Source organism: Cyprinodon variegatus, unplaced genomic scaffold (genome assembly GCF_000732505.1).
Source record: "Cyprinodon variegatus isolate N-32 unplaced genomic scaffold, C_variegatus-1.0 Scaffold412, whole genome shotgun sequence".
Classification (NCBI taxonomy): domain Eukaryota; kingdom Metazoa; phylum Chordata; class Actinopteri; order Cyprinodontiformes; family Cyprinodontidae; genus Cyprinodon; species Cyprinodon variegatus.
This window is the reverse complement of record NW_015150865.1, coordinates 280,653-302,459: the sequence shown is the minus strand read 5'-3', so window position 1 is coordinate 302,459 and position 21,807 is coordinate 280,653. Positions and strand designations below refer to the sequence as shown.

Here is a 21,807-nt window from a genome sequence, read left to right as displayed (position 1 = left end):
AGAGGTGCTGTGAAGACGTGTGGAACCATTAAGACTGTCATCAGCGCACTGAGGCAGGTGTACACTCTACAGCCTCGACAGCAGAGAGCTAGCAAAAAAATTGATCATAAAAATTCCTGGTGAAATCTCTGTTTACACTCACCCTCTAGAACAAAATCGAGCTGCGTATGTCCTGCCTTGGTATAATGAAATATCCACCTTAAATGAGTTTTTACTTTCATGCACATGAATAAGAAGAAAAAAAATGATAAAAGACCGTAGTACAAAGTATCTCATTTTATGTGCTAAAACTAATCACATGGTTAAGTCTTTTCAGTTAAATCACATAGAGGATGTCACATGACAGATTGATAGGCCATTAATTGCTCCACTTTTACTCTATTTCAAATATATTATATTTCATCGCTAAGCGAAAAAGTGTTTTGATGCTTTCTGTAATTTCTTGCAGACTTTGGTTTAAATGGATGAGCCAGCTAATTGTTCTTTCATACAATAGCTACAGGAACTCATTATCTGAACCAAGCATATCTGAAATGGTCTAATAAACAAACAGACCCTTTTCAGAATACCTAATAATTTAATAATGGGGGAAAAAAACTGATTATATTTTTTAATACCTGCAACATCTGCAACAGCTATTTCTCTCAAAGCTGATTTCAAATGAACGCAATGTTCTTCCTGCTGCACATGTGAAAATGCTCATTATGGATTTCTTAGTCCTTTTGGAACACATAATTGAATAAAGTCTTTCAAATATAAAAAAATAGCAATAGGCAAGCTTAAAAAAGGGGCCAAAATAACAAAGCTTTAACATTTGATTATTATTACCAGTACATATTTTCTCAGTATCCAATATGACCACATACATAGGTTTGGAATTTGTGACTTAGAGATCTATCAAAACAGATTTTTTTAGGCTGATGCTAATACATTGTTTTAACATCAGTCTAATGATCCCAGGTATGTGCTACTAATTTTTTGGCCGCTTGCTTAGCACATAAATGCTCTGGCTCCTCTATCAGACATAAAAGCATGTGCAGGAAATGCAACTGATCTATTTAGAATTTATATATTGAATAAATCACAACACATGTTATTTTCGATTAAATTTTAAAGTCTTCTACCCATTCAAGTTTAAACATTCAACAATGTCTCATTGAACAGGATAAAAATGTTACCAATCTTTCAAAACCTTTTTAAAAAAAGGTTTTGAAAATAGTCAAAATAGAAACCTGTGCATGCCAGAAAACCCTCTTCTGTAGAAACTATGGCTTAATAATAAACAGATTATAGAAACAAAGGATTTGTTTTCTGTAGGTATTGATTATAAACACATACAGCAGGGTTTGCAGAGTATGGTGAGTCTGATAATCAATTTAATGTAATGGTAGAAAGTTCTGTTTGTAACTGTCCCCGACATTGTCCTTGGTCAAGAGTCTATTTAGATTTTTGGTATTGTTAAGAAATCTGAGACCACTACACAAAGTTTTCTGTATCACAATAAACATGAAGGCACTCTGAAATCAAGTCGCTATGTCTTCTTTGTGGATTAATATTGTTTGTATGCTTGAAACAAAAAGCCTAAACCTAATATATCCATTTTATTATAGTCGTTGAGTCTTATACTGAAGGAGGCAGATGTGCTTAGCCAAAACCAACTCTTTGCTACAGAATAAACTACTAATGTCTTGCTACTGCGCCCATTCTACGGCATCTTTTAATGTTCCAGCTACATTAATAATAACAAACAATAGTAATGTTTTTATATTTCCTATATTTGTATAGGGAAGTCTATGTAAACATTAAAGTAAAAGCCTGGTCAGCAAAGAATAATAAATGGATCATTATCTCTACCTAAAACTAATACGTTTGCAGTGATTTAATTAATTTAGCGTTAATCAGTAAAAAATTTTCGTCAGGATGTCTGAAAAAAAGAAGAGTATCATTTACATTTTCTATGTAATGTCAATGGACCAGACATTTTTTCCCAAATATAGTAACACCTCACTCCTGACATCTTTTCCATGTTTTCCAAATGACTTGGATAATAGCTTGTTCTGACAAAGACCAGCTATAGCATTGGGACTTACTCCACAGCTGATACTACACCATAATATCACAAACCAGTAGGTGACAGTAGTGTTCTTTGACAAACATGGATATATATAAAGCACATTCAAATTATATTATTCTTAATTTAAAAACTTATCATTTATTGAACAGTATGTAATAATTTCATATTTAAAGTACTTTCAGAAGTTTGAATTCAGAATAAATGGACTATCATCATTGCTATTGTCTCACAGACCATAGCCAACATTTTTTGCTGTGTACCTAATATTTTGCATATTGCTAATATTGGGTTACATATATATTTGTTGTCAAATATTTTCTAGGCTCTATATAATATCTTCTGTTTATTTGTTTTTTATTAATCAAGGAGTACAAAATAACAATCGATGACGACAACAAGTGAGAAGCTGTAGCGTTGTCTACTGTGGTCTCATATGTGACTCATATGTGACTAAAGCAATACAATTTCTGTTTCTATACTTAAATCCCCTCAGCTTAATAGGATCATTCAGAACCTTTCACGTGAATTCTGTTTGCTTTCATAAATCAAATTCAGTCATTTTTACGATCTCTTTCTTGTCCCTTCTCACCAACTGAAAAAAATTGTTTCTTTTAAAAATTCAACTAAACTAAAATAATTTCTGTAAAGCAACGGCAATTTTCAATGGAAATTGCTCATTTGCTGCATTATTGATTGGGAATTTATTTTTACATTTTCACTTTTACTTAATCCATCTTCCACACTAATTTGTTATTTCCTTATTTAGGTTGGTAAACCTCCTGTTACTATAATCAAAATATAATCAAATAAACATCAAGATATTCTATGGCTATTGTTCAATCTTAACTACCACAATAGGTCTCCTTGAAGGGGTTAATTTGTCCCAAATGTCTGTATTCTTTTTTAAGCCTCTCTTAGCGCACATAGTCTGATTGTCAGTAAGTTCCTTATAACGTTGCTCTTATTTTGTTTCTTGCCTAGGCTTTGCCATTTGGTCCATTCCTATTTACATTTTGCATTGGTTAATAAATAACCATTCTGCATGCATGAACTTCACTGATTGGCATATGTACTTTTTTTTAAATTGTTTTCTTTATTTTAGTTTTCATAATGACTAATTTTGACTAATCAGCTCTTATGAAATTACAAATTAGGATTCCTGATAAAACTATGACAAAAGGACTTTTTGTTCAGAGTAATCAAAAAAAGGAGACAGAAATAAGGGAAGACATGCAGCAGCAAGGGTCTCATAATTTTTCCTGTAGCCGCAGACCCCCCCCNAGAGGTGCTGTGAAGACGTGTGGAACCATTAAGACTGTCATCAGCGCACTGAGGCAGGTGTACACTCTACAGCCTCGACAGCAGAGAGCTAGCAAAAAAATTGATCATAAAAATTCCTGGTGAAATCTCTGTTTACACTCACCCTCTAGAACAAAATCGAGCTGCGTATGTCCTGCCTTGGTATAATGAAATATCCACCTTAAATGAGTTTTTACTTTCATGCACATGAATAAGAAGAAAAAAAATGATAAAAGACCGTAGTACAAAGTATCTCATTTTATGTGCTAAAACTAATCACATGGTTAAGTCTTTTCAGTTAAATCACATAGAGGATGTCACATGACAGATTGATAGGCCATTAATTGCTCCACTTTTTCTCTATTTCAAATATATTATATTTCATCGCTAAGCGAAAAAGTGTTTTGATGCTTTCTGTAATTTCTTGCAGACTTTGGTTTAAATGGATGAGCCAGCTAATTGTTCTTTCATACAATAGCTACAGGAACTCATTATCTGAACCAAGCATATCTGAAATGGTCTAATAAACAAACAGACCCTTTTCAGAATACCTAATAATTTAATAATGGGGGAAAAAAACTGATTATATTTTTTAATACCTGCAACATCTGCAACAGCTATTTCTCTCAAAGCTGATTTCAAATGAACGCAATGTTCTTCCTGCTGCACATGTGAAAATGCTCATTATGGATTTCTTAGTCCTTTTGGAACACATAATTGAATAAAGTCTTTCAAATATAAAAAAATAGCAATAGGCAAGCTTAAAAAAGGGGCCAAAATAACAAAGCTTTAACATTTGATTATTATTACCAGTACATATTTTCTCAGTATCCAATATGACCACATACATAGGTTTGGAATTTGTGACTTAGAGATCTATCAAAACAGATTTTTTTAGGCTGATGCTAATACATTGTTTTAACATCAGTCTAATGATCCCAGGTATGTGCTACTAATTTTTTGGCCGCTTGCTTAGCACATAAATGCTCTGGCTCCTCTATCAGACATAAAAGCATGTGCAGGAAATGCAACTGATCTATTTAGAATTTATATATTGAATAAATCACAACACATGTTATTTTCGATTAAATTTTAAAGTCTTCTACCCATTCAAGTTTAAACATTCAACAATGTCTCATTGAACAGGATAAAAATGTTACCAATCTTTCAAAACCTTTTTAAAAAAAGGTTTTGAAAATAGTCAAAATAGAAACCTGTGCATGCCAGAAAACCCTCTTCTGTAGAAACTATGGCTTAATAATAAACAGATTATAGAAACAAAGGATTTGTTTTCTGTAGGTATTGATTATAAACACATACAGCAGGGTTTGCAGAGTATGGTGAGTCTGATAATCAATTTAATGTAATGGTAGAAAGTTCTGTTTGTAACTGTCCCCGACATTGTCCTTGGTCAAGAGTCTATTTAGATTTTTGGTATTGTTAAGAAATCTGAGACCACTACACAAAGTTTTCTGTATCACAATAAACATGAAGGCACTCTGAAATCAAGTCGCTATGTCTTCTTTGTGGATTAATATTGTTTGTATGCTTGAAACAAAAAGCCTAAACCTAATATATCCATTTTATTATAGTCGTTGAGTCTTATACTGAAGGAGGCAGATGTGCTTAGCCAAAACCAACTCTTTGCTACAGAATAAACTACTAATGTCTTGCTACTGCGCCCATTCTACGGCATCTTTTAATGTTCCAGCTACATTAAACTTTACATTTACATGCTATCAAAATAATAACAGCTTATCTATAAAACAAAGACACAACTGTATCTATGTACACAATAATAGAAAATAGGTTTAGGATTGTGAAAATATATTTCTATTAGGCTTAACTATAACTTAATTAAAGGACACATTATTATTTTATGTTGGCCCTGAGAGCTTAATTTCCATTAATCTGTACATACATGTCTGTACGCACAAAACATGTATTTTTTTATGTCACTTCTTGAAGAGGCTCAAGAGAATGATCTAGATTTATGGATGTCTTTTAGTGGTTGTAATTTAATCTGAATATAAAAATCTAACTAAACTGTTTTAATATTGACACAGATTTCAATACAGGCTGCTAAAGGCTACACAATGCACCTCAGCTGTCCAGGATACAGTATACACAACTGGAGACAAATTTATCATCATTAATAGAAAAAATAATGTTTTTCAATTTGTATATATATATACATGGCATTTAGGCCCTGGTACGAGTTGACGACGAGTTGATGATGGGATGCAGGACCTGAGGACCAAACCGTTCATAGCAATTTCAGGGGAGGGGGGGTGTCAATAAATTCATTCTTTGCTTGACTTTTTACTAGGGCTGGGTATTTTCGCCAAAGTCCTGAATCGATTCGATTTTGATTCATACAGTTCTAAATCGATTAATTGCGATTCGATCCGTTTTTTACAACCATGAAAGTGGTTCCACAGTGTTTCAAAATACTCATGTATTTTATTTTTTCCTGACATATTAAACACAAAGTGCAAACTTGTAAATCAGACAGTTTAAACTTGAGATGTGAACAGAACTGTCTCAAAAGTGCAAACTTGTTTGTGAAAAGTGAAAAAGCAAACCCTCACTCGAGCAAGCAGACGTGACACTGCGGGGACACAGCAGACATGCATGAGCTGCATTATCTCCACTGCAAAAACCATATTTGCAGCGTTGTCTGTAACAACTACAGGGTGTTTGTTGGTCAACCCCCATTTGTTAATGTCTTCACTCAAACTATTGGCTATATTTGCAGCTGTCTGGCTTGAAGTCATCTTGAGTGCATCTTTCCTGCTCATTTGAATATGACTGTTGTGCGCGTCACTATAAAACTAATCGATCTTACAATACTGATACTAGACATCAATTCTGCAAAAATGTAAAGGAATCGATTCAAAATAATTTTTTTTACCCAGCCCTACATTTTAGTACTGAAAAATAAGGGAGTACATGAGGATTATTTATTTTATTTTTCATATTTGAAAAATATAGCTGGAAAAATCTTTTCTTCTTCTTTTGGGCCCCCCTTCAGTCAAGGGCCCTTAGCTTTTCCTATCCATACGGCACCCCTGTGTAGCAGCATCACAGATTAATATCCTCTTTACATGAGGTGCCCTGTTCTAAGACAGATATCATCTTCCTCTGCTTTACCATAGTATTACAAAGACTTGGCATATACTATATGACATATTACTACTGAAAAAATATGTGTAAATAGACAAAATACCATCAAACTACATTATTTGTACTTGTACTAAAAATTTCATCCCTTAGTCATTTTCAATGGACTTATGCTGCCTTGCATTTCTGGTCCTAGAAAGACAGACTGAAAAGCAGTTTTATTAAATGTTCTCTTGTATTAAATCAGGAAGGAAAAACAAAAGCCACACCCAGCGGACTACAATAAACCTCTCTGGTCTTGTGGATCTTCAATGGAGAAAACATCCTCATGTACAAGAGAGGTGAACTGTATCATCAAGAAATGTCTGGCCTCACTCTGAGATCACTTGTAAAGAGAAAGATGTTTCCAGGCCTTATATAAGTCTATTTAATAATGCAGCAGTCCCAGCGCTCACATCCCCCGCCAAAGCGGGTTGCTGTGTGGCTGTGCTCTTATTAAGCACTCAATTAAAGCTGTTCCCAAGGAGAGGCAGTGTGCAACATTGTTTGAATTAGGAAACATCGCCAGCTCAGACTGTCTGTGAAGACATACCCCAAAGGAGCACAGTGCCTTGAAACCAAAAGCCTAGAAGTGGTAGAGTATCATAAAGTATCAGAAAAACAGCAAGATGATTTTAATTTGATTGTATTACAAATAGGGCATTTAGATATCAGTAAGAGTGGATAAATAGAGCAGGAAATGGAGCCATCTCACAAACCCATTTAACGGAATTTTATTATTTTATTATTGTTGTTGGTTCTTTTTTTTTTTTTGCTTTAATATTAAATAAAAACACAGCGGGACTTGACAACAGAACCAAGAGCCCATATTCTTGACAACTAAGGCCTTAAAATACAAAGCAACATGCAAATAATGACAACAGAATCCTAAATTGGTTCAAATTAGGCTAAATCCAGACCTTGTTTGACAACATTATAATCATTATGATTACAATTATGATTGTTTTTTTTTTTTATCAGCGATGGAAGGAAGACTTGTATCTACTGTGAAATAGAAAATAGAATGCTTTCAATTAAATATATATTCATGACAATCAACAAGATTTGTTATTTTAAAAAAGGTTTAAAGTTTAAAAAATCTTTTTTTTCAAAGTGTGTCTAAGCCACTTTTATAATGTGTAGAGTGAACTAATACTTTCTGTCTTTGCTCAGTGATATTTCTACACTATTTGAATAAGGCAGCTCACAATTACAGTACATTTATTTTGAAACAGCAATATTTTAAGTCTGGTAATTGGTGTTTTTTTTTACCATATGCAACGGGGCAGGACAAAAGCTCTGCAGTACCAGATCAACAAAAATACTGTGATGCTCTTGATCCTTAGCTGCCTTATGGGGAATGTCACTAAGTCGTTTACTTAGAAATCTCAATAGACTGCAAGTAGAGATTAACAAAAGCTTGACTAAAACCCTACTTAAAATATATTGCCATTTTTATTTTCTTTTTAATTGTTTCAAAAATGTTCAGAAGTAATCAGAGTCATTCATTTATCATTTTACCAATATGTTTTAGTTTAATTGTGGAAGTAATATTAATGTTTTTTACTTGTCCAGCCATAGTCTAAATCAGGGGTAACCAATTAAAAAAAGAAAATCATCAACCAGTAACGATGCAGAGATATTTTAATTATCTTTTAATTAACATTAAAAATTTTACTTTAAACAGAATTTAACAATGAAATAAAATGTGGTTTTTATGCATCCATGTGATACATTGAATTTCTAAATACTGAAATATAAAAAAAAAATGGAAAATTTTTCAATTTAAAAATCTTATGTGTTTTTTGAAGTAGAGAACAACAATTGTTCGGTTTGGTATATAGACAATTTCCAGATTCACATATTTTATAAAACACCTGAACTGACTGTTTTTTTCTTTCTTTTTTTCTAAATTAATGAGAGCAGTGGGCTTTAGGCTGCCCTGGAAGGCTTTAAACCTGGATTTGAATGGAGACAAAGCCATTCTAAAGCACATATCAAGGTGCTCATTTTGAGCCTGGATTCATATTTATTTTTTAATCTGTTCATGGTGGAGAATCCTGCTTCACAGCAGCAGGTTGAGCCAAACATATTAAAAATGTGCAGAGACATCTTTGAGCACGCCATTGCACTTTTCTTTCACCAGTTCACTGCGGTTCTTCCAGAAGTCTACACTTTCTCTGCTTTCTTTTTCTCATCGTCTTCTCCTTCTTTCCCATCACCCAGCTTGCCAAAGGTTTTCCAGCTGTGTCTAAAAGTGGCTCGCCACAATGACCCAGACTGACACAGCCCATTGGCTAATTTGTAGGCTTTACCATATCAACAGGAGAAGGAAGCAGCGCAAGTTAAGTTAGACACTGTCCTCGGACAACATGCGGTAATTTATAAATGTTTTAAATCAGACTGGGTCCGGATTAGCCAGCGGGTTGGTCCAGATCTGGACCACGGTCCGATAATACGTGACCTCTGGTCTAAATTTTAATTTTCATCATGTCATTTTGTTTTCTGAACTGGAAAAATAAGATTTAAATTTGAACTATTTTACTAATCTATATTGCTTGCTGATATGGCTTAAAAATCTAAGCTCGAAATTTGTCCTACCAAATCTCATTAATAATTTTTTTTCTCACTTAAATTTTATGATAAAAATTAAAAATGACATACATGACTTTCCAAACACTAGCTTTTATTTCAATTGTCCTCTTTGGGAGGTGACCTTAATTTAAAGGCAATTAAAATTCAAGCTTTGAAGGTACTAATAAAAAAATGTTTCACAACAATGAAAATTTAAAAAGCAGTTTTTTGCAACAAGGTTTCAGTTGGGTTATCGGTTATGAGTTCACATCTAAGAATAAAATGAGATGAATTGATGTCACTCTGAGCTATGGAAGCTGAAGAAGTGTGTTGGTCAAAATAAATATCATGTAATCTTCATTAACAGAAAATTCTATTATTTGACTTATTATTTTATTACAATTTTTATATAGTCTTCTTATATTTTTGATTCGCCCATCCCAAAATGTTTCAGAATAGACTACAATTAATTAAATAATTTTTAATCTGAATGTGGAAGTGCTTAATCTGTATTTTTTTTTATGTAATTACTCCGTACACTAATTATGCTATAATCATTCTTATCCGTAATGGTTTTATTGAAGGAACGAGGAAAAACCCTTGCACCAGCTTCACTCAGTCATTATGATAATCAGATAAAATGTATTTTTCTAAATCATGCTCATCACAAGAGGAGTCACTGAAAGTCTCCTTTCCTATAAACATCAAGTCTATACATTTTCATTTTATTAAACAAACAAAAGGATCTTGTTTTTGATATTATTCTTGCAACACTGTCCTTTCTGGCTCGACATGTTGTTGCTCTATCACTTGCAGCAGGGCTGTGCCCCGATGAACTGATAAACATACATATATATGCACAGGTGAATACACATGCCTGCCAGTAGACAGACCGCGAATGAAAATAAGAGGCAACAACCTGCAAAAACAACTAAAATACCTGCTTTTTTTAAGCTTTGCCAGGGTTGTTAGAATGTCAGCACTCCCTCACCGCGAATAAGAGCAACAATCTCTAACTACTCCATGTTTTACTAAAGATATAAGTAAAGTAACTTCCAGCAATTATTTTGGTTGGAGCGTGTTTATTCTTGTGTATAAGTAAAAATCATAATTTGTATTATTAATTTGATGTTTTATTGTTTCCAAATATTTAAAAAAAAATAAAGATCTTATTACTGCAGCATTTTTTTTCCAACAGGGTTTCATCAAAAGAGTAAGTACATTAATGTAGAACTTTGCATTTGAAAGAAAAGGGAATTTGATAAATTTTCCTCACTGTTTTCAATTTTACTTAAAGAACCAAATGCTTTTAAAACAATTAAAATTGTGATAAATGTCATAGTGTTTCTCATCCAAAATGTAAAAATAAAAATGTTGATAAATTATTATTTTAACTAAATTATTTATTTTGTTCATAAGATGGCAGAAAACAGATTACTGGTGTTGAAATGATTGTAGGTTATTTGACACATTCATGGTGGACGAAGGAATACCAAAGCGAGAAGAAGTAAATCTTTGATATTTATGTTTGAGAAAGAAAACAAATGGAGTACCAAAAAGGTTCAAATGTCATGTGGACAGATATTTTATTCTTACTTTAAATATTTATCTCAATAAACACTACTAGTAACCGTAGGTAAAAGGTGAATATTATCAGAGCTAATTACAATTGGAACCCATTATTAGGTTCTAAGCAAACATTGTTGACCTTAGACAGCTAGCGAACAAGTTTTCAACATTTTGTTTGACAACATTATTGATTCCAAAAGAAAGTTAAAAACCAGAACATTACTGTGACCATCAGTAGTACAGCGTGCAGATATAGTAAGGCAGAAAAAGTATGAAAGATAGGAAAAATGAACATGACCTGTTGACTCCATTTGAGTTTTCAGCCGGCACGCAGATAACAGCCATGGAAACTATACTGGTATGAACAACCAAGAGCCAAAGCAGTTGTAATGTCAGCACTTAAACGATATCCTTTGATAAAAGAAATCAATGATGTAGAGTAGAGGCTTTACAACTCCTTACAATGAAGGCTCACAAATGCAAATCTGCAGGAAAACCTGCCGTCTCCCCATCCTCAGTTCCCTCTGCTGGGTTTTCCTGAAGAGGCATGAAATAAAAATGACCTTGATGACACATTTCTTCGAAAGGATACTTCCCGGGGAGAGCATGCAATGAATGTTTTATGCTGCCGCCTCTAAATGTGCATATCCTGTGGTAGTTTTTTCCTGTCACTTCTGTGCTCTATCACTCCTGACAGGTTCGTTGGCTTACAGTATGTGGCCAAGCGTTAAAGGGCCGCTCTGCTCCAAGGGTCGGAATGTTGAAAGCCACTGGATGCCATGTTGTTGAGCAAGTAAGAAAAAATGAATAAAAAAATATGCCTGTTGTCCTTGGATGTTATACAGCGAGACGTTGACACAATTAGATACCTGTTTGTGCATTGGTGTATGCTTGTCATATGGAGACTATTGTTAAAGGAAAGCTCTGTTTTTACACCTTGAAACTTTCTCTCCCCGGTTCTTTCCTAAGAAGAGATCACTTGGGACTAACTCTTTAAATAATACCTCATAATGTATATGTATTAAATAACCGTGAGACATGACAAAAGATTTGAAACTGCAATCTAGCTCACATCAGAGAAATTGCTTAGGGTTAGAGATGGCAGCGCTTACCAACCAGGCTCGCTTCAGCAGGAAGTCAGCCCCGAATCACAGTTAGAGAAGTATTTTATACAACTCCAGCATCTCACCCTGCCACGTCATCATGTCACATTTGCAAAGGTGGATACATATTAGTAAATGAGGATACATCCCTAGCTCTAGCTTGGGATGCATAACACATTACACAGTGTTTTTAGAGCAAGGACACTACAAATGCACCGTGAGACATTATCTCTGTTAAGAGTTACCCACTCTGTCTGTATACTCTCAATTTATTTCCAAATCTCTGTGCACAATAAATATGATAACAATAAATATGATATCCAAACAGAAGAACTGTCCTAAATAGATAAAATGCCTGAGAAAACATTATTTTTGACATGTAACAGGGAGGTATTATTAGGGTTTAACAGACTTACACATCATTAATAAAATTAATCCTATCATAAACTGTCTCTGCCTTGAAAACTTATATTCATTCTACTTAATGTAAGTGTGAGGATACACTGGCATTTTTAAATGTTTAATTCCTTTCAATAATATAAGCAAAGATTTACTTGGCTTTTCTCTATTTGCAAAGAGCAAAAAATCAGAGATGTATTTTTCTATCCTATTGGATACCTGGACTGAATACATCGGCCAATGCCTACTACCGGTCTGTTACTACTGTTGAATGAATGCTCTCTTATTAAAAAGAGATATAAAAGGAACGTGGATATACATGTACTTATTATTTTTTGACAAATAAACTGCACTTTTGCAGCAGAAATATATAAATATATATAATCTATAACAGGTATCCTAAAATCAAATATTAAAAATATGAGCTATCTGAAACTTTCTGTAGATCACTGTATAGGAATTGCTGTGTATGATATATATATATATATATAAAGAAAATGACTGGATAAAAATGCTGGATCACCAACATCCAGTTTTTGATCCAGCTAATTGGTATTGGATCAGTGGACCTCCACATAAAACAATGTAGTTCACTTGAGGAGTGAATGGTCCCAATTTGAATTGGTAGTGGGTGATACACTGCAGGTCAGCTGGCTGAAAGAATAATATTGCCTAACTAATTATTACAGAAGAGTCGTCCTGCAGGATTGTTCTCGTCTAAACATGCCACTTTGACATTTTGATGGAGCTCTGTAATACAGCCAGCCCCCATGGCCATAGCTGAATGCTTTTTACGGTATCTAGAAAGGAAAGGCCCGTCCCACCTTAAACTAATAGTCATAGGCACAGGGGCCTGCAGTGGCCAAAATACATAAGAAACTGTTACATAGCTTTCATCTCACACCAATAGGTAATAATTCTATGAGATTCTGTGTTTTATAAATGATCCCATTTATTTTTGCAAAATTTCAACAGTTCTGTCATCATGAATGCATCATGAAAATTGTAGAGACTACATTTCCCACTACGCTGCTTGTAGAGACTACATTTCCCACTACGCTGCTTTTTGATATTTTTTTCTGCCCAAAAAACACAAGGACAAACATGGAATGAGAACTAAAGTAAGCTCACCCAATGCTCCTTTAAAGGAAACCCTTTTTGTTTTGTGGTAAGCGTCATGCAACATGTCTGCTAAGCAGCTGAGTGCAGGCTGTGCTACATAAGCAAATAGCTTTAAAAATTCCAGTGAGCAACTATTATCAACTCAATCTGCTCTTAGAGTTGCACTAAACACACAGCTTACTAGTACATAAATATTATTAATTATTATTATTATTTAAAAAATTATTACACACCTAAAATTAAAATTACTTGTTTTCCATATTTTGCCTTAAACTTCAGTATTAAGATATATGAGTGCTACAAGTCAATTTTGTACAAATCTAATGAACTTGTTATCATGACTTTAACACAAGCAAGAATAACTATTGCTTGTGTATTTTAGATAAGAGCAGCTGTATCATTTTATGACTTGATGCAATCAGCTGACTTTTTTACCAAACTGACTGGATGATCTGATTGAATTCTCTCTGTAAAGTGCCTTGAGATGGTGTATTGTGAACTGGTATTATGTAAATAAAGTTTACTCAATTGAATTATACATTTTTGTTGAACATCTAAGTGTACTATGAAACTATTGTATTTTACTGTTGGTTATAATAGCAAGAGATTAACCTGTTGAACCATGACTATTTGCTTGTCAAACTGGTTACACAGTAAACCCCTCTTCCTCTATATCCCAATTTACAAAAAAAAAAAAAAGATGCTCACATCTCAATGATGTCTCCTTGTAGCATTCTCGTTACAGACTTTTGTAAAGATGCTGCGCTCTTGAGTCAGAACCTAGATCAACACACACTATGAAATTGCTGAATCCATGTCGGATGAGTAAACTCTCTTTCTACCCCTTTTTGTACACCCCTTTTTAAAAGCAAAACTTCAGATTACAAGTATGAGGAAGATATCACTCAGAGCCTGTCTGAAGCTGCTTCTTTAGTCTGTTTCATGCAGGCCTACATAAATCAACAGACTAATGCTCATGAATTGAATAAAACTACAACCTTGTTTTTTATTTATTAGCTACAACAGATGCCAATAATACATTCAGGTAGAGTTAGGAAAATCTGATGTGTGTAATAATATACATATATTATCCTTTTGTAGATTCAAAAAATATGTTTGCAAAGAAATGATGCAAGTTAAAAACACTACAACCTAAAAAATCTAAACTTCTTTTTTTTTTTATTATACTTGTTCTGCAAAAAGGGGCTACACAAAATTCCTTGATCCTTTGTGTGACATGCGATATAACCAAAGCCAACCTCATGGAAATCAACAAAAAATACATTATTTCTTAGAGTATACTGTGTGTGATACATGCAACCTGCACCTTCATATGTGTAATGACGTACAAGTTAAAGGCTGTCTGGAAACGGCACAGCATTCTATCGGCTCCTATCCTACCCATGATAGAGTTCTTGTTCTTCAGAAAGGATGAAGTGGCAGAAGCTAGAAACAGCTGTATTGTTCTTAGTCGCTTCTTTCTCTTGAGTGCAAAAGCCACAACATTGATGGCCTCTATAAGGTTTTACTAGATATTGCACATCTCTCGCTGAGATACCATCAATGAGCAAGTATATATTGTTAAGGTATAAGTTTCAGGCATAGAAGGACATTAAACGGGATAAAAGGCCTTAAAAAAACATAAGTGCTATATAGATGAACAATTCCTACATTCTCCCCCACGGTTCATACACCTGGTTGGGGTGAGTGGCTCCTCATCTCAGGCTTGTAACCTCTACCAACAGCCTGAGAGGGATTCACTTCATCTTAGCTGTTCCTAGAACTGTGTACTTAAGAAATGAGATGTCTGATGTTACTTCAGATATCTGATGGAGCCAAATCCATTTAGTTGGCCCCTTTTTTTGGCTGTTTGTACCAGGAAGTCCCACAGGAACTTAGCTCTGTCATTCCCCAATGCTTTAGGAGGTGACTCTCATTTTAACCTGAGAATCTCGAGGTCTACACAGATGTTTCTGTACACTATACCAGTCACTTGGTTATATCATTCCAGGTAGTCCTTTCCTGCCATTATCATACACCATGCAGTGAGATGCAAGCATGTTTATCCAGTCTCTTTGCGTAACCTGCACCTGGGATCTTTCCTGGCATAGTAGATCTGGGCCTCTATTGCTCTTGTCCTCAAGACCTGCACCTGTGCTGCCATGATCAGTGCTTCTGTGCTGTCCTTCATTCCGGCCCTCTCTAGTGATGAGTGAATTTGGTCATATAAGCCACTGCAGCTATCCGCTGCTGGGGCCTCTCATGCAGGTTTTTTCCTCTCATGTTCCTTCAGTTCCTTCTCTTCCAGCTGCCATTATCTGTGACATTCACTATGGCTTCATCCCTTGGGGCAATTCTTATATATATATATATATATATATATATATATATATATATATATATATATATTATTTAAATGATTGGATCATTCTTGGTTAAATTGGAATCAAAATATTTTGGTAAATTAAATACTGCTATTGAAAAAGGAGCCTTTATTGTTCCACAAGCAAAAGTCTTTTGACTGAGAATGTTTTGATACGTGACAATGTCATATGAAAGTGTAAAGAGAAAACACATAGAATATTTTTGAGGTTTTTTTTAGAAGTGGTTGATAAAATAACCAAGTCTGACTTTGAATATCTTATTTCTATTAGGTAGAAATAGGTAGGTAGTCATCAAAGTATTTTTATTTAGCAACAAACCTAACTAAATTGAGATCCTGTAGCAACAAAACCATACTGGCAATAAACTAAACCAAAAATGTTGCTATATTTAAATGCAATCCTTGTTTCTAGGAGGGGATTGAGGTGATACAGCACTTCTTTTTTATAATGTTTATGTTTTCTGAATCCAAAAGAACTACCACTTGCTTTTTTGAGTTGGGAGATGCACATTTAAGTTAAAGCAGATGTCTACAAACTTTAAAAACAATGCACTGATCCGTATCTTCTGTGCATCATAGAGCATCACCAACATTAACAAAAAGGATTTTTTTTTTGTTGGTAACTGTATCAAAAATATAGATACATTCACTGACGCCGACGGTGGTACTCGGCTCCATGCAATCCTCAGGGATTATGGCCCTGGAAGGGAGGGTTAACAGCCGGTGGGATTAGCCGAACATCTGCACTGATCGGCGAGATGCGCTCCGATTAGTTCGCCTCCAACAAGACGGTCCCCCAACAAAGTAGACACGGTTAAATGAGATCAGCACGCGGGGAAATTCAGAGAAAGGCAGCTGCCTCTCTTCCACACAGCCTCGAGGTTTCAGTGTAATCTGAGAAAAGTTGAGATGCTCTCTGGGATTGATTTAAAATGTTTGGGATTTAGATAAAAGGTCGCTAAAGAGCACTTTGCAATTATAAAAATAACAACAACAAGAACAACAACAATTATAATAATAACAACAATAATAATAATAATAATAGTAATAATAATAATAATAATAATAATAATAATCTTACCTGTTGGGTTCGGTTATTTTCTCTCCCAGGAAATCAAAGCCACAGAATATTCCGTATTTTGTTACCAAACAAATTTGCGCACGCGAACATTACTGAAGAGTGACGCTCCGGGCCACAAAAAGAAACACAAGAGAAAAGGAATCAAAACAGTTTTTCTTTCTGACTTGAGAGCAAAACCACCGCTTCCAGTCCTCTGTGTTTAGTGGTGTTCCCGTCCATCCATGCCGGCTCCTCCTGCCTCTGACTCTCTCCCTCTTGGTATCAGTAGCGCAGGTCGCAGGAGGCGCAGCGTCGCGCAGGTTGCATATCGGAGAGAAGTAAAGCCTCGCTGTGCCCACTCACTCAGATGCGTCAGATCTCCTTCCTTGCCTCCCTCCCTCCCTCTACCCCCTTTTGCTCCGTTCCTCGCAGAGAGCGGCGCGGGAGAAAAACCCAGAGAAGGAAGCGCAAAAAGCGAGAAGGATGTCTTGTCTGTCTCCCCTCCCGTGCAGCCTCCTGACTGCTACGGCCATTCAAGCGGAACAGCCTCCCTCCCTCCTCCTGCAAGCACTCCTTCCTTGCCTCCTCCCCCTCCCTCTCCTCCTTCCGCTGCTTCTGGGATATCCTAGCAGTTCTGGGTATTAATGGACAGAGTAGCCTACCTGTCGGCTAGTTGTGCATAACTTTCACCTGCAACGACGTATGATTCATTTCTATTATTTAAACAAACATAGGATATTATTTAATTAGAATAAACATGTGCTATGCAGGCACACCCTCATCACAAACAGGTGAAATAGTTGAAACATCTTAAAAATTGTTCATGTAAGCTTTGGTTAGAAATGTAGTGAAAAAAGCATTTCTGAAAAATGCAATTTTGTGAAAATGTTGGTGTTTTTAATAAAGGGCCTCACAGATAGGTTGTTTAGAAGTCAGATCTAACATTAACAGCCTATTGTGAGATTCACACTAAATAATGCACTGTCAAATCAGTTTTAATCTTATAATGCATGACCACAAACTAATGAGTGTGTATTAAATATGAATCTGAAAATAGTCCTATCATTGTGCATTTTAATGCACTCATATTCAAAATAGTGCATTTACATTGGGTTCAATGGTGAGATTTCACTGTCTTTACCTTAGTTTGAATGGTGACCTCATGTCAAATGATATCACATTCTTTTTTTGTTGTTGTTGTTACTTATTCATTTACCTAAATGAAGGATTAACAGCTAATACAATTATATTTTATGTCACTCATATTGTAAGAAAGTCAACATTTTTGTGGAAGTTTAAGCTCTGTCATGCAAATTTTCCTATGGCATTTCTTCCAAAGTTACTATGGCAATAGTACCAGGAACTTTAGGGAAACCCAAAAATCTGCATATCTTTGGTTTGATCAGTGATATTCAGGGCTCAGCAACATTATTAAATACATAGTAAGACAATGTTAGAGCATTTCTTTTTCTCCAATCATATCTATTCCAGTTATACAAAAAGTAGTTACATAATAGCTCAACATGGTGTAAATTAATACACACACCAAATGAAATAAATACATAAAAAAAAATAATCTTAAACTGTTTTAAAGAAGTGCTATTAATTGTAGCATATATAAATTGTATTCACACCTTTCTATGTAATTTAGATTTGAATCAAGAAATAACAAAAGTTTCTAGATTCCAATTAAAACTGTGAAAAGAAACAAAAACAAAAGTGCTGAATTTGTGCATCATGAACCAGCAAGGAAGCATAGCTATATTGCTAATAGTGCATAGAATAAACAAAACACATGGGGTGGCAAAAGTCTATGAACGAACATACAAAATAAGCAACTGATGAAACTGTCTTTCAACTAAAACACTCACATAGTTTGTGTCTTAAGGTAAAATGAATATAGGCAGGTTATAAAGCAAGTCAGTAAAAAAGCACAAAAACATACACAAAATATAGGTTTTCATTTCATCAGAGCTGTAAATATTTGATTACACTGAATTCATGTTCAGTAAAACCCTTTTCTCTGTGTTAAAAGCAGGAAATAGTGTGAAAGATGCACCGATGGTTGGTACTCCCAGTGTGTTTAAATCCCCGAGCCAGCTGGTTGCACAGGCCGTCTGTCATTCCAATGTGATTCAGGCTAATCCTTACATAAGTCAGCCATTATGGCTTGTGACTATATGTCACACGGTGGTGGTTCAACAGCACTGGATTGATTTTAGCCCTCGTTGCCTACTTGGTCCTGAATGAAAGTGTTCTAGAGTCAAGTTTTCTGTTAAAAAGCAAAAGCACTTAAAGAGCACAGACCTCCACCCAGCAGCAAATTCTGCCCCTTTTTGTAACTCACACCTAGAGCTGAATCTTACCCCTGATCTATATCACTATACATTTTAATGAATTGTTCCTTGTAATGAGGTGCACCTCTGGTAACAATTCCTTAAAATCCTTTCATAAGTTCATAAGTAAGACACATTATGGGTCTGCAGCCTCTGGTGTTAGTTCTGGTCTCACCATCATGCTCTGCACTCCGCTTTGATCGGCAGATCGAGACTTCAAACGATGCATGACTCAATTTTCCTGTATTTTTGTCTTCAGTATAATACTTCTGGACTTTTTTGAGTCACTGAAGCTGTCTATAGTCACTCCTGTCAATCTCTGGTTTAGGGGGAACTTGTTGTTCTGCAAAATAATGTTAAAGACTCCTTTTAAAAAATTCCAGCATCTGGATTATGATATTCACACACAGACACAGAGACAGACAGACAAACAAACACACACACACACACACACACACACACACACACAAACTTGACTAAAGACATAACCTCCTTGGTGAAGATAACCAATTGGTTAGGACCTCAGTAACTTTTTTGTGAATGTCTATTAGGCTATCTCATATTTGACTTTTAATCAGCTAATACTGCTTTACCCTAACTCTACCCCTAGATTACACTGAAAACTAAGCTTAATTTATGCCTGACAGGTCTGAAAGTTTCGCACAGCTAAATTGTGTAATTTTAGCTTCAACCCTTGATAGATTTTTTCCTCCCTGCAAAGCCAAAAACCAATGTTTCTATAAAATCCTAAAAACACCAATATAAACCTGACAGATGAGATATCCGAGAATACAATAAGTTGTGGAATTAAACTGAATACCAGATGCTTTTAGAAAATAGGCACAAGTTGTAGTACCTGATAAAAAAACTGAAGACCCTCTTACTTTCTTCGAGTACTTAGGTCTATTATAATAGTCCAAGATTGACCTCCCTCACTTGAATAAATAAAGAAGTTTTCCAACCTAGGTCGTTCCATTTCTAACTCCCAGTTGGCATTCACAGTGATATAATCTGTTACCTGTCTCCACGAAAAACATGGCACTGTATGCCTTTTTCCTTGCTATCCACACTGCACACCTTTTCACCTCCCTATTTACCCCTGCTGGCATTTATACTGATATAATCAGACAGTTTGGGAACTGCCATTTTCAAGTCTCAGGTTTGGCATTTTAACTTTGCTTGCTAGTGTAAGAACAGCAGGGCAAGAGGTTGGAGTGTGAGACATAAAAACTGACTGTATCAAAATATGTAACTTAATCCTGGAATACAAGTTTATTTTTAAAATTGGAGCATCAGTGTGGATGTCTTATATTTTTAATTTATTTTGGAAAATAGGTTGAGTTCATCTTAGAAAATTACAAATTTGTAAAAACAAAAAACATTAACATTTGTACTGAGATAAATTAATGTCAATTTTATCTAGATGATACAACTCAAAAAGGTGTATTATTTTCAGTTTATTATTATTTATACAAAGCTTGGTTTTATTCCCAGTGTTTATCTTACTCTAAGCAACTGAAGAAGCTATTGCTATGACTGACTGCATGTTCTGTCTTATATTTTTTATAGCTTTTATAACTGCCATTGAGCTCTTTTCTGTGCGTACCTTTCTCCTAAAAGAAGCCACGAAAGGAGCTACTACTGCCATTAACCTAATCTTTTCTGACATAGAAGGTACTACAAGACCAGTGCATTTAAATTTATTGAGAATATATCAAAGGAGAACCTGAATCAAATCCGCAACTATTGACTTCCCTGGGAAAGGATTTATTGAAGCACTTTGACAAAATATCCATCCATCCATCCATTTTCTATGACGTTTTATCCTAGCTGGGGTCGCGAGGGGTGCTGGTGCCTCTCTTAAGCTGTCTTATGAGCGAGGTGGGGTACACCCTGTACAGGTTGCCAGTGTACAAAATTTCCAAGTGGTCAATTTCTTAAACCTGAATCTAGACCAACCTTTTTTTGTTTTTTTTCCCAAAACTCCCAATATTTGTGTGTTGGTTTTTTTTTTTTTTTCTTTTTTAAGAGGGCGGAGGTATTTGCCTTTACATGTGCAAATGCTAGGTACAGCAACATGTATATTAAGCAAGAACCACAATCCATTTCTTAACAAGTAGCCATGGACAAATTTGTGTTTTAACATGAAGAAATGCTTGAACATCTTGTTGGAGTAATAGGTATTCAACCATAACATTTTGAACCTGAACCTGTAGTTGAATCTCTAGAATTAATTGTTTTGGCCAACAAGATACATCTCTGAATGACCAGGTAGGCAACATAGATTAGTATGATTTGGTAGCATTTTTATAAGCTTCAAATATGGTTCTTGGCATGGAGAAGCAAATAGATATGCTTCTAAATATGTTTGGACTGAGGTGATGTGGTTCATTTTTTGGTGTCTTATATATGAGGTTCTTATTGTGTTACTATAGCACTTGATGTTGTTTCTAAAGTGAACATGCTTTGGATGCTGACTGTTAAGGGCGCTGTTGTTCAACATGTCTGCAAAATTCGGTTCTAGTGATATTCATCTGCGAGAACTGAATTTTGCAGATGTTGAACAACAAGGCCCATAACAGTCAGCATCCAAAGCATGTTCACTATAGAAACAACATCAAGTGCTATAGTAACACAATAAGAACGTCATATACAGTGGGGCAAAAAAGTATTTAGTCAGCCACCAATAGTGCAAGTTCTCCCACTTAAAAAAGATGAGAGAGGCT

The 21,807-nt window shown here is 35.1% G+C and overlaps 1 protein-coding gene across 2 annotated transcripts in view; it reads right to left on the bottom strand.

Moving 5' to 3' along the window:
* The window catches only part of LOC107093193 (contactin-4-like), a 240,968-nt gene extending 223,687 nt beyond the window's left edge, over window positions 1-17,281 (bottom strand). Inside the window, exon 1 of one of the 2 annotated variants that reach the window (XM_015388077.1) lies at window positions 16,767-17,281. The gene's annotated coding sequence lies outside the window, so the exon portion shown is untranslated. The remainder of the gene's footprint in view (window positions 1-16,766) is intronic. The other variant, XM_015388076.1, reaches the window with a different exon arrangement.
* Between the last annotated feature and the right edge of the window lie 4,526 nt (window positions 17,282-21,807).